This window comes from Alosa alosa, chromosome 2 (genome assembly GCF_017589495.1).
Source record: "Alosa alosa isolate M-15738 ecotype Scorff River chromosome 2, AALO_Geno_1.1, whole genome shotgun sequence".
NCBI lineage: Eukaryota > Metazoa > Chordata > Actinopteri > Clupeiformes > Clupeidae > Alosa > Alosa alosa.
In genome coordinates, this window is record NC_063190.1 from 5039734 (window position 1) to 5053869 (window position 14136).

Here is a 14136-nt window from a genome sequence, read left to right on the forward strand (position 1 = left end):
GTGATTTACTATTCTGTGTTTTATTAATACCATTTCGTCATTTAATAAACACCACGAAAAGATGAAATCTGAATGGTGTAGCATACTGCTCTATTGTGCAGTGGCTGTTCCATGTGTATCACTGAAACTATGACGATGACATGGAATGGTAACAATGTTAATAATAACCTCCCTCTTTAGAATTATGAGAAAACATAACTCATGTTTGGGCTATAATGGACTCTGGTAGGAGCTAATGGCTTTCAATATAAATAATGTGTAATCCCTGTCAGGAGTACAATATTTTTTTGATTCAGCTCATATGACTAAGACAAATGATGAAAAAGTTTATATTGTTTTATGAATCCCACAATTCTCCCTTTCAACAGACAAAGACACAGAACAGAACAATAACAGTTGTAAAAGTGTGTGTGAATGTGTGGCGGGGAATCCACTTAAAGACCATGTTCTTCTCAGAGCACATACAAAGATAAAGGTTACGTGGCTTCCCAACAGTTTACTTCGCTGCCATAGAGAATATGGAGCCTGTTTGCCCTAGTCCTGAACCCCAAACAATAATAGCATCACTGAAATCCATACAGCACAAGTTTGTATATTTTGCTCTCTAAATTTAGGAGAACTGTGAAAATGAATGCAAGAAACAGCAGTGTGGGGCTGGCAGTTTGCCACCCATTTCCTGGTAGTGGGGCTAAACCATCATAATTCCTTTGCAATCCAGATAGATGATTAATCAGAGCTTTAATGCACTCTTTCTCCAGAACAACAGTCGGTTCATTGGACTTGGCTGAAGAAATGATACGGGACTGCGTTTCGCATAGACATGCGAGCAACCGTGGATTGTTTAAACAGAATTTTTTTTTTTAGATAGCCTAGTGAAAAGAACAGCATCATGGTCTGATGACTAATAGCCTGGGCCTTGATCAGGGGCAGATTAAGGTGCTCATGAGGCCCTAAGCTACCTTTTTTTGTAAAGAAAATCGATCGGTTGGAACATGATGTTAGGGGCATTGTCTTGCCAGGTGTAGACAGCCATGAGTAAACATTACTCCGTGCCTTAAGAAATGTTCCTGTGACAACTGATGATTTCAGTCTCATAATCCTACCCCTTCAGTTTGTATATTGGACATAATGCATAACTATGTGAAGTGCACGTTTTAAGGTTACAGTAGGTTACCATGCCAAGTCCAAGAAAAATGTCAATGAGCATAAGCAAAGTCAAAAATCTCTTGCTACACGGCTGAGCAAACATTTCTCCTCATTCATTTCTCACACTTACACTCGGGAGTCTAAGTTTTCCCTCCTCTCCTCTTCCTGCTGGGTTATGTAAAAGTATTTTGTATTCAAATGAGTGCCATGCCACATGTCATGGTATTTTGGTTGCCTGGGTTTTTTTACTCAACCACGAACCATATTATTTTCCCTCAAACTGGAACTCACCTAGGGGAGGAGGAGGGAGATTAGGGGTGGGCCTGGACTGAGACTCAAGTGTGAAAACACCCATCCTCAGCCAAGAGCTAGTCACACACTGACAGTTGTTTCATTTCAACTGATATTCAGCTGTTACTGCGGACCTTTCTGATATGAATGCCAGCATTCTCTGTCTGTCATGCAGTACTGAAGTGTGGGTGAGGTCGTTTTATTGCAAACTTTCAGACTTTCATTGCAAACACATATATTGGCAACGTAGATACTGCTAGAAGCTGGCAATCTCATTCTAATGCTAGCACTAGATGTTTTTTAATGCATTTGAGAAAATTGTCATTGTGAGCTATCTACAGTAACACCTCTTTAAACTACAAAAACAGATGAACTGCTTTACCCAATCAATGAAAAATTAAGAGGATGTGACAAATGACACTACTGCCTGCCACGAAACTGCTAATGTGACAGAAAAAGTGTATATCATATCATAGAATTCTGAACATGCACTGAAAACCTATTATGGTTGGGGTTTTGTGTGTTTTATTGCATTGTGTTAAACAAAACGACCACATCAGTAAATGCTGAGATGATTTGAATCTCATATGACCCCCACCATAGTCCAAATCTTTGAAAGCCAGGTCCTGTCATGCCAGACTACTATTTTATAGCCTTTACTGAGTATTAGCTCTGTATTCCTCTATTAGGAATTTAAAACCAATCTTTTTCATTCATATAAACAAAGTAAAATCCTTGAGGTTGTTAATGGCAAAATTATTGTCAGTTTCCTTCCCATCCATGTGATTATCCCACTTGGCTGTAGGCCTACAGCACTACTTTTATATTTGTCAGCCAGTGTGCCTGCAGATTTCCATCCTTATATGTTACATTCCATTACCTTTGTTGTATATCAGTAGCAATACAGTTTATTAACATCATTTAACTTTAGTCTTAACAATTAAAAAGTCCTGAAAAGTCTTAACAATAAAAAAAAGAACATTAGTAGGCCTATGTGCTTGTACAATTATGTTGCCATTTACTGTATGCACACTAAAATCGTCATTGCATACAACTCGATAATACTTTATTCACGCTCAAATAAAAGCGTCTTCCATTTCACCCATTATAAGTGTCATAGGGGCACTGACAAACATCCTCTGTCATGTGTGTGATTGGTCTGATTCTGCCCAGTCTCAACATCTCCACGATTCATAGTTGCTCACTTTTTCTGTGGTCGCTGATGTCACTTCTCATTCAACAGCCCTTTTGCCATGAACCTATTACCCTCACACAGAGAGCCCAAGAGCCGGTTTGGTGTGCGTCTTTGGGAAAGTAAACGTTAAAAAAAGAAAACGTCCAAGACGAGTGAGGAGAGGAGAGCTGTCTCCTGTGGGATTTATTCACCCTAAGTAAAATATTGCAATGACAAGGGGAGGAAAAAAGGGGACTGGGAGACATTGAGAGTGGGAGAAACTCTTTGCCATTATTATGAATGTGTGTGCTTTCCTGTAACTAAACATAAAGCTCCGCTTGCAGCACTGGGATGGGGGTGAGCTAAGGGGTTGAACCTGTTCTTGTCTGATGCTCTCTGACATAGCAGAGGCCTAGGGGGACCTTTGCACACACACACACACACACACACACACACAGACACATCTGTCTAGATCTCTCACAGCTCATTTGATCCCTTAATTACCAGGTCCCTGCTAATTAGTGGTGACAGTGTTGTCATCCGTGACTGGAGCTGAACGATTAACGTGTTTGTTTTGAGTGAAAACCTCTTTCACATTCGGCTGGGCCACTTACCCTGCAACAAGCTCAAAGATGACAGAAGCTTCCCTATAGACCTTGACTCATCTATACTGTCAACCTCAATAGTTCTCCATGTCTTTATTTGAACAACATCAACTAAGTCTCACATACAGTATTGCATAGCATATAGAATAGCTTCATTTATATAAGAGGGTTATTTGCCCCAACCAGAGCATTTCCCCCTAGAATTTATGTTCCATCCTGTTGTGCTACCTACAGTAGTCTTTGTCGAGCTATAGTGCTCGTTTTGTTTAATTTTTAACATTCTGCTGGAACTTTCCTTGTGTGAAGAATCAATATCGCCAAGCAATTCCCTCTACATATTACAATTATTTATATCATCACAATATAATATAATGGAATGGAATGGAATAAGTGGAGGAATACAGCAGCTTCCTAGCTGAGGCTGTATTTAAGATTGGAAATCCATTTATTGTAGACTACATCCATGGGCTCACTGGAGCAGGGCTGCAGACTACGGTTAATGTTGCATGGGATTTATAACTCCACTCTCCAATGGCCAATAATACAACAAGCCTGATTTCTGCCAATGCCTCGGCTTAGAAATGTTTCGAGAGAGAGAGAGAGAGAGAAAGAGGAGATGAGTGCGGCCATAAACCGGTGAATATATAGTTTAAAAAATACAGCTTTGAGCTAATATTTTAGACATATTTCCAAGATGCCGAACATTGAATTATACAGCGGTGTTCTTCTTTTTGACAGTCGGTGCTCCATTTGTGCAGTTTTTTTGCTTTTTTGTGGCAAAGGGGGTTGGGATGGTTGTAATGCACTTTGTCAGGGCAATTTAGTCTGATCTTAGTTTGTAACTTAACTTCTGGGAAATACATGAATCACAGCTCCTGCAGAAATGATGCCACTCTGCAGGCACATTTATAATCATATAACTTTATATGTATTTTGATTGTAGTGTTGAGGATATAGTGACTTTTTTTGTAAATGCTCCATTATTCATAGCATAACCACAGACCAAAGGTGAATTGCTCACTTAAGCTATAAAGTAAGTTGTGAAAAATGGGTCTCACATGAGACCTATACAGAGTAGCATAACACTCATTAAGAACATGTGCTATTAAAGGGTTTCACATGAACACTTTCCATTAAAGTAAAAAAAGAATATGCACCATACCCATCCCATAAAAAAAAAAAAGTACTACAGTATAGCCTACTGTAGCCTGACGTACCCAGGCTACTACTACTGTATAGGTTATTGTAATAGCAGTAGTAAATACTAGCCTACACTATAACCTAATAGCCTAAAACCATTTAGTACAGTAGTATACTTCAGTAAAACTATAGGCTACGGCTCAAAAATAATACAGTATTTACTATAGTAAAATATAGGGTATATTGTTCCTATAGGTTAGCCTGACGAGCCAGACCCACATTAAAATGTAGGGTCTGGGCACTCACCGTTCGCAGCGCTCAGTCCGAGGGGCGGGATAATCGGTTGTCTTTCAAATTCCCTCTGCACGCAATAGGACAGCGCTATGAGTCCTATGCGTTTTTCCACCAGCAGAGCTAGTTGGCTAGTTCAAACTTTTGCCAACTTAAAAAAAGCTTAACTCGTGTCACACTGTTTGCCAACAGCAACATCCATCTTCTTTGTTTTCAAGTAGCAGGGGATTCAAGCCAAACCGTTGCAACTCTGCCATCAATCATTACGTTAAGCCCGCCTAACGACTCTATACACGATTTGATTGGCCTGATAGAAGTTTAATTTTTCGAGCTCACAAGCCAACGGAGAGTTGCTAGACTAGCCCTGGCAGCAAATTTAATTTGCCGCTAGGGTGCATCTAGATTTCTAGGCTAACTATAGGTAGTAAACTATAGTATTTTTCATATGGGTTAGCTTAGCAATCATAAAGGAAATCGCTTCAAAGAAGCATCACCATTAGTCAGTCACAGTTGCCCTGACCAGTTAGCCTAGAAATCTAGACGCGCCCCTTGCTGCCAGGGCTACTGACCAGTAACATCTGCCGAAATTATTTGATTCAGGCCTTCTAATAATTTGTGCAACAGCATGATTTGCATTCTTTGATCAAGAGAATTATGTTAAGTAAGAAAGACAGTGGTTTCCTTGCCTTGAGCTTTGCCTCGCCGTCTCGCACCAAACCACAGCAGCCTTATTTTTGTCCAGCTCGTCTTGAGCGCGCGGCTCAGAACCCCTGTGACATGTGCAAGGCCCCCGAGGCACGATGCAGTAATTACCTCTATCTCTGACTCAGCCCTCGCGCCGGCAGCTGCTGTGACTCAGCGTTTGAAGGAGCAGCTAACAGCGCCTGCCAGACGCTGATTTATTCCCTCTGACTTCTGTCCAACTCCGCACGGCTTTGAGGCCTAATTATTGAACAGGGCAGCGTCTCCTCCACAGTGGAACTTAAGGATGTGACTGGGTGCTCGTGTGGTTGACTGGAAGGCACCATTCTGCCGGTTCCACCAGCGGAGGCTGTAAGCGACAGTTTAGCCTAAAACGTGTGATTTATCCTGCTAGGAATAGTTGATCGGTCATGGGAAGGACCCCAGGAGGAAGTGGTTTTTAACCTCAAGGGTATTCCGTGACAGGACACTGTGTTTTAAATGCTGTTGAAAGCAGAACATTTGCAAAGTATTTTGTCACCCTTCATTAATCAAGTTTCTTAAAAATAGTAAACGACACACCCTGCCTCAACCATAATTTGTAATATTGTTATTGGCGTCAACTATAGATTGGATACATAAAACAAAATTATAACACAAAAGCCATAGTTGCTATTCAGTGAGGGGAAAAATAATCCCAAATCCCTTAAAACAGATGGAACCATTTTAGCAGAGATCTGAAATAGGCTCTCCATTCAGTGTTAGCAGGGCGCTCTCATCAACCAAACCAGAAAAGTGTGAATGTACTCTGCCTGGACGCTAATGAGTCAGGACATGCCACTCTTGCCCCCCTCCCACCAGCACCCCCATCACTAAGACGGCAAGGGAGCAGCTGCCCACCTTGATTTAATTACCCCTGCAGATATACCTCCATGCCTCAGCCCCTCCGCATGGACATTGTGGCCCTTCCCTCTATACCACTCTCAGACGCGGGTCTTCATAAATCCTGCGGTGGTGATGAGTGCTGTCTGGCCCCCGTCTAGTGTTGCCAAATGCCTTCCTCAGTGCCGCGCCAAGCCCTGAGTCCCCATCACTGGGCCCTGAGAGAGGGCACCCACTGCCAACATCACTCAGCCAACACCATTTCTCATTGGCGCTGATGTGCGGGAAAATATACGTCTCTCCTTAAAAGGCATTGTTCCCCAGGCTACAGATTATTTTTCTTTCTTTTTTCGCCACTTCCTCAAAAAAAAGGACAACATATATTAAATCACGGGAGGCTACTGTGAGAGAGTGTCTTAAATTCTGCACGGATCATGGCTGGCCCACGGCGCTCACTTGCTCCACACTGTGAACTGAAGGTGAAAAAAGTAGTCCAGCCAGCCAGCCTATCTTTTTTTCCCTTTTCCACTCATGTGATCCAGGGCTGCTCACTTTAAGGATTATTCTCAGCATCTCCACTTTGCCATCTCCCTAATCCTTCCCTTTGCCTCTATCTGAACTCATGGGGAAAAAATAGGGGAAGGAAAAAGAAACAGGAAAGAGAATGGCTCCTCTCACTGAGAAGAGAAATTCTCTGATATCAAACACTTCTGGCTGCTCCTCGTCTCTCCTAGTGTCTGGCAGAAAGAAAGAACCAGGCAGGAGTACAAAAACAACATGACAGCCAGACTATAGGCTAGTCTACTCTTCATTTAAGGATAATGTAATCTGCTTTTTCTGCAGTACTGCCAAAAATGTAAGGTTGACCCTTTAGTTATAATCAGTAGGGTTTGGTATACAGTAATGGTATTATTTTTTAAAACTATAGACAAGTACGACTTGGTGGATACTGTAAATACCCATGTTTTTGTGTGTGATAAGGCAGGTATTTTTACATTTTAGCGTCAAAGGAACCTCCTCACCCAAAAATATGCAACAAATGAATGATAGATCATACTGAAACAGTCGCTGCGGCTAAAATAAGCAAAACGGAAACAGCCTCCTGTAGCAACAAACCAAACGCAGGGGTGCCTCCCTCAAGCAGGGGCAGACGTATGAATGACACACAGAGAGGTCTGTTTTTGAATCCCAGCTCACTTTTTTAAAGTGAAATGGAGCGCAACCCATGATTAAAAATATTGAAACCCGGGGCAATTTGATGTAAGGCAGGTTCTCAGTGGAGTCCATATAGACTTCAGTGAGAGGAGTAGGGCCGGGCATTGCTAAAGTCAGACTTCATAAAAATGAAGCAGGAGAAGTTCCTTCTTATGGAAGTGCAGAAAGCTCCTCCTGTCAGGCCCAATGCTTTCCTTCTGAGATGCATATTGTATTATAACATCATTTTTCTCTGCCGTTATCAGGAATAATTTATTGCCTTTTGAAATGATAATAATTAGGCATTGTACTGATGGCTGCATAGTTCCGATTTGTGTTCCCTGTTACTCTTTAACACAAACACTATATGATTCAAGCATCTTAAATGGCTCCAATTTATCTATAATTGCTTCCTGGATTTGACCAAATCCACAGTGCAGACTGAACAAGAAGGATGAAAAAAGCCTTTTACAATCCCCATGAGAACCAGAGATCACTTATAATGGAATGATGAATATTCTAGACAGAATTCCTTACTCAGTTCCACTTAACTTCTATGTAGACTTGATGGGCCAGATTCGCTACGCTCTTTTCCATTTTAAATGCGGATCAGAGGCTACATTTGCAGCAAACTGTCTCAGTAAGGATGGCTTACGCTAAAATCAGGGGTCAGGACATGACCTAAAACATAGCACATGGGTTCAGCGGTTAAGAACATGCAACAAACAAATTGCTGTATACTGTATATGTGCCACTGAACCGTCATGTAAAATGTGATGTTATTTTCTGATTTAATTTTAAGATAGAATGTGTGTACAGCAACATATTTGCTGCAAAATATTTTTGTGTTGACCAAAAGGGCTTGGTGTTTTTACTGGCTTCACACATAGGCCACATGATCAGCCAGGCCGTGAACAGATAGTGTTGTTCTACTATGTAAAGCCAATTTGTACTGAGGGTACCAAATCTGTCTGTTATCAAGATGACCTCAGCTGTACTCTTCTGATGGATTGCCAGCTATGTAACCAATGAAAAAGCATCCGTCTAATCAGAATGGAAAGCACGTACAACTCACGTGATCTGGAGAGAGTCTTGCTTATTTTTATCTGAGAAGTCTTACCGTGAATAAAGTTTGACATTCGCTTGACAGCCAAGGGCACTGACCTTTGCATGGGGCATTGTCATGCTGGTACACTTGAGAAGTGTGCAGCAGGCAGCCACACTAGATCGAAAAATGATGCTTTGGGGTATGTGTGTGTGTGTGTGTGTGTGTGTGTGTGTGTGTGTGTGTGTGTGTGATACCAGATAGCAGTAGCTATCACATTCAGTGCTCTACATGATTCAGAATCTTTCCCCTCAGATTCTTATTTGAGCCAGTTTGAGATTAGATTTGTTTTTGTTTGCATGCCTGAAGGTATGTAATTGGATGAAAAAGATGGGAAACATCTGTTTTCTGTATTTCTGTATCACTGTGTTCTTATCTTGCTGAGTGAGGAACAAAGCATTTTTCAGACAGTTTTTATCACTGACATATCATGCTCTGACAAGGCTACTACGACAAGGGATGAATATTGATTTATTTCAAACTGTTCTTCCAAAAACAATTAAAAATAAAAGGAAAAATAAAAAAACGGAAGTATCACTCATACTGTCAGGTTGTTGAAAACAGCCACTTACAAACCGACAGTTTCAACCGACAACAGATCTGTTAAACAACTCCAGTAGCTCACCACCAAAAGTTAGACTATGAGTCAATTAATACACAACTCCTAACGGGAAAGAGTGAATGAAGCAGACTGGAGGAACCAGTCTCCATGTGAACTCAGCTTTCCTCTGCCTGGTCCATCTGGGTATCATCCAAGCACCTTCTCGCCGGCTCTAGTGGCAAACTGACGCCTCCAATAAAACCCTTCACTAACTTCCACCCCAGACTCCTTAATGTCTTGGCAGCGCTTTGTTGTGCTGTGCTGAACCTCCGCACAAAATGGAGTCGCCCATCCTACACCCTTCGCCAGCAGCGTGCAGCGGAACATAAATCAGAACCCGAGAGCCCTGAGCGTTTCCAGAGAAATTAAAAAACGTTTGGGGAACCTGTTCTGACGACCGAGGGCCAAAATGGAGCCGGTTGCACTCCAGCGTATTTCTCCGAACAGCTCCAGGTGTGAGGTGACACGGGCTGACAAAGCACATGAGTTCACAGACACCATTGGAGCGTGCCAGTAGACCAAAGCCACCTCACGGCCAACAGTTACAAATACCACTTCTCTGTGAGGGCCTATTGTGATCCTCTTCGTGGGTGCAGGGAGTGGCTGTGTGGCTGCACTGAAATGCAGTCCATGCAACCGTGACCATGTGTATTCTGTCGACTATAAACTGTGCCGGTGAAATGACTTCATAGAGCTATTAAATGTAATATAATATACATATATAAGAAATATATTCTTACTTTTGGCCACATTAGTGGTATATTACAGGATCAAAAAAGGCTTTGTTCAACCTTCTCAGGTTTAGAAGTAGTAATAGGCCTACTTTACAAAATTCCTTTTTGTGCTCTATCTTATACCGTCACAGGGTGTATTTAGATGTTAGGTGTTGGTGATTCTAAAGGATTTAGACTTAAGAAGTTAAAAAGAAGGATAAAAAAAAGTCAATAGCACGAGAAATTAATTCTGATTTTCTGTATTTATTTTATATTGTATTTTACTGTTATTAAAATTTTTAATTACAGACCCATTTTAAATTACGAAATTTGTGTCATTTTATAAAAATTACACAAAATGTTGCCAAAAGTGGCCCCATGACTTAGCGGCAGCAGTATCATTTGTCAAAATGATCCATATCTGAAGCCTGAGGCCCACGTAGGCTGTTTCAGTGCTACAGTAGCCCAACTGTGGGTGTGAGAGGGAGAAATAAATAGCCAGACCACCCTTCCTGACCGGCTGGTCAAAACAATAGGTTCCCAAATTGTGAAAAGAAACACAGAACGTTATCTTTCCAGCTATGACGCGAACGTGGAACAAAATGGTGAAAAAGAAAAAGAAAGTAAGGATCAGCTAATATGGAGCAGGTCAGCTAATATGGAGCAGGCTAATTTAGCTATAACTGAAAGACACTTGAGGTGTTAGCCTTTGGAGCGTCTCTTCTACCTTAACACAATAACACTTTCACTCTAACAGCCCCCCCTCCCCCCTCGCCCCTTTGTAAGGCTGCACTGTTAGGCTGGACATTCTAAATGAGAAACAGACCCAAATGGACCTCTCTGGCTCCCCTCTCCTGTCATTTTTCAACCCTAGCTGAAAAAAAAAACTAAAAAGGAAAAAAAAGTGCAAGTGGACCGAAAATAGTTAGTAGGCGATTGTGAGCCAACAGGTTTCTGAAGACTGTTTTCTCTCCACATCCCTTGCGAGTCACGCAACTTGCCTGTCAGGACTCTGGCTGGAAAATGGGAGGGGGTTGGGGATGACAGAACGATTGATTCAGTCACTGTGTCACTCTCAGATGTTTTTTGTTTTTATGGATGCAAGTCCAAACATACACAGTAATGGAACACACACACACACACACACACACACACACAAAGGTATTTGGGTCAGTTAGTCAGGAGTGTCACAATAAATTCCATTCATGAAAAGTAGGGGAAATAAAGTTGAGGGACTGATTTACAGGAGGGTATCAGTCATGTTAAAAATTAAGTTTTGAGTTGCATCTCAAATCACACACGCGTCGTTGACAGTAGGCTTTACCTCTGTATTGACAACATGTCACTCCTTTGCAAACAGTTTTAATTGACCTGGCCATTTTGGTTTAAGTAATCTGTTTGCTTCTGAGAGAAGGGAATCAGACCTACTATTTGGATCATGCTGAAAGCCTACTGTAGATGTTGCTCTGAATCAAGCCGCAATAAACCTACGTGTGGACATGTCAAAGCAACAAATCATAAGCCCATAAAAATGTTCTCTGCCCATGTTTTCAGACCAAAGAACGTTCTTTTAGTTATAACCTCAGCTTTGGCACACCTGTAAAGCTCACCTCACCGGGTTAGCTGTCACCTGACTTTTGCAAACAAACTCTTTTTGTGATACTTTAGGCTACCACAGGGAACTTACAAATGGCCGAACACAGCAGAAAGACCTTTCCCTTGTAAGGTTACTCACATGGTCAGCGCTAACTCCATAGTAAACGGGTCCAACCTGCCGAAACAATTACAAGTCCCAAGGTATAAAGCCATACATGTCAAGTATTAGTGCTTCTGTCTTGGGCCACAAATTGTAGGCACACATGGTTCTTTTCTTTCCTTTTGGAGTTATACATTTCTGTATTAATAAATATATGATTAAAACGGGCAGACAGGATATTGTGGATGTTGATGATTTCTTTTTGGATTTTCTTCCCCTGGCTGATACTCTTGCAGAAAGCCTGACCCTACTGACTGGCTGAAGCTGAGGGGAAGCAGGTGTACTAATCACAGACAGCGAGAGGGAAGTGTGGCCCAGCGGTCAGAGAACTCCACAACGAGCCCTGACAGCAGAGAACATCTGAAGCCCCTCAGGCCTAACACCAGAGCTGCTGCTGCAGTAGCTCAGCTTCTTCTCCTCCTGCTGCTGCCGTGGAAACACAGATGCAGCCCTATGGTCCACTTGGTCCACTCCACAATCTGGCAGTTAACCGCTGGAACAACATGCCAAGACGTGTTCTCCTGCTTTCCGGTATTTAGAATAACCATTTGATTAACGATGTGCATTGTAATTAGAGGCATTTTTTCCTATAGCTGGATAAATATTTCTCTTTCCGAGGGGTCTGAAAATGAATCCACTTATTGAAGCTGCTTCAATAGCCTATAAAGTGCAAGGCTGTTTCAATGGCAGTCATTGAATTCTGATTGCATGTTATTATGTTGATGATTTATCATGCTCGATTAATGCAACACTTTCTTCTATGAATGGAGATCTCTCTCCATTTCTCTCCATCACTAAAGGTGCATTACACAGGGGCGGTGGTGGGGGTTTCGTGTGTGTGTGTGTGTGTAAGGCGCCACTGTAGTGTGTTCAGACCATGCTCGCACTTCAGGGATTCATTTCTGGTGATTTTTTAAGCTGCTTCACCACAGATGCTTTTAAGCTGCTTCACCCCGACACAACAGACATTGATCTCCATAGGGAGGTGGGAGCTACTGTAGCTGCGTGCCGCTAACACAAATTGCATTTCCAACTCTGCTGCATAGCAGACAGAGAGCATATGTGTACACATACACACAATTATCAAATTGTAAAATAATTTTCCTGTCATTGTTGTAATAGGGCACCAGTTATGGCAGGCGCCCATTGGAATTATGGTTTGGCGTGCTCCAGGGTGTATGAATTCATACGCTTTCACAAGCTTTTGATGTTTTGAGGAGAGATAGAGACTAATACAAAATATGATTGCTTTTCCTGCAAACCTTTTTTTCTGTTGGCTAATTATAATGTTAATCTTTAAGCTCTCAACTTTGTAAGCTCTTAACATCTTTGTTCCAAAACTCTATGAAAGAGTGTATTTGGTGTCATGTGAAAGAAATTGGAATGTCCTATTTCCAAAAACTACAAAAAGCAAAGAACATAATTTTTCTAGTGTCACCCAATAGCCTTATATTTTATCTTATGAATACAAATATTAATATAATGAGTTATTATTCCTTCAAACCAAGACGTTTGGAAAAACAACCATGTTGCACACTTGTTATGTTGTTGAAATTCAATGAGGCATGAGTGAAAAATGAACAACACAGACAAAGTGACATCCAAACACCTTGTTGGGGTTGGATATGCGCTGGTAGACATTTTGTTCCACAGTACACACACAGCCAGAATCTCTTCTCATCACCTCTGTGCTGGGGTGTAAATCTGTGAGACATGCACAGCGCTGATCCAGTGGGAGCTGGGCACAAGCCAACATCAGCCACACAGCAGGGGGTCCAGTCCAGTGGATCAGGAGGAGAACCAGGGCTAAAGTAAGATGTCATGTCATGCTTTCTTCTGCACAATTTATAAGGTGCATAGTCAACACATCCACTGTGGCTGCTTTTAGCAGTCTCCTGATCTAGCCTATGCATAAATATACTTCAGAATGAGTATCATTCACAATCAGGGTAAGCGTTTGACATTTTCCGCATACATGACTGTGTACTTTAAAATATGTGATTATGTAGGTCCTACATTGTAGGATTGTAGGTTTCAAGTAGATTTTCATTTTTCAGGCCTAATGAAAAAACAGCTTATCCTGATTGTGACATTAGCCGTAAGATCACATTTGTGTTACTGTGAATAATATGCATTTATTATTGCCATACTGTAATGTAATAGGCTGCATACAGCTTGAAATCACTACGCAGGAGTCAACTCTGAAGCAGCTCTCCATTCACTAGTTTACTGCCTTTATTTAGTGGAACAAGACATCCTGTGATCCCTTCATACAGTACGTATTGTGCAGTTCTGTGAAATCTTTCATGCTGAGGGGACACAACACCCATTAGAAGTATTATGGAATTTTGAACGGCCACTGATGTAAATAGGTCAACACACCCTAGCTAGACAGTGTGCATAGACAATATAGGTCTCAAGTTTTCTGCCTTTCCTTCTGGCTGAAAACACAGTTGAAAAGCTCAAAATGATCTTAACCAACACTTGAATAAGAGGGACACAGAAGCAAATTTCCTCCATTTCTTAGTGAAGAAATGGTGCAGAAATCCTCTGCCAG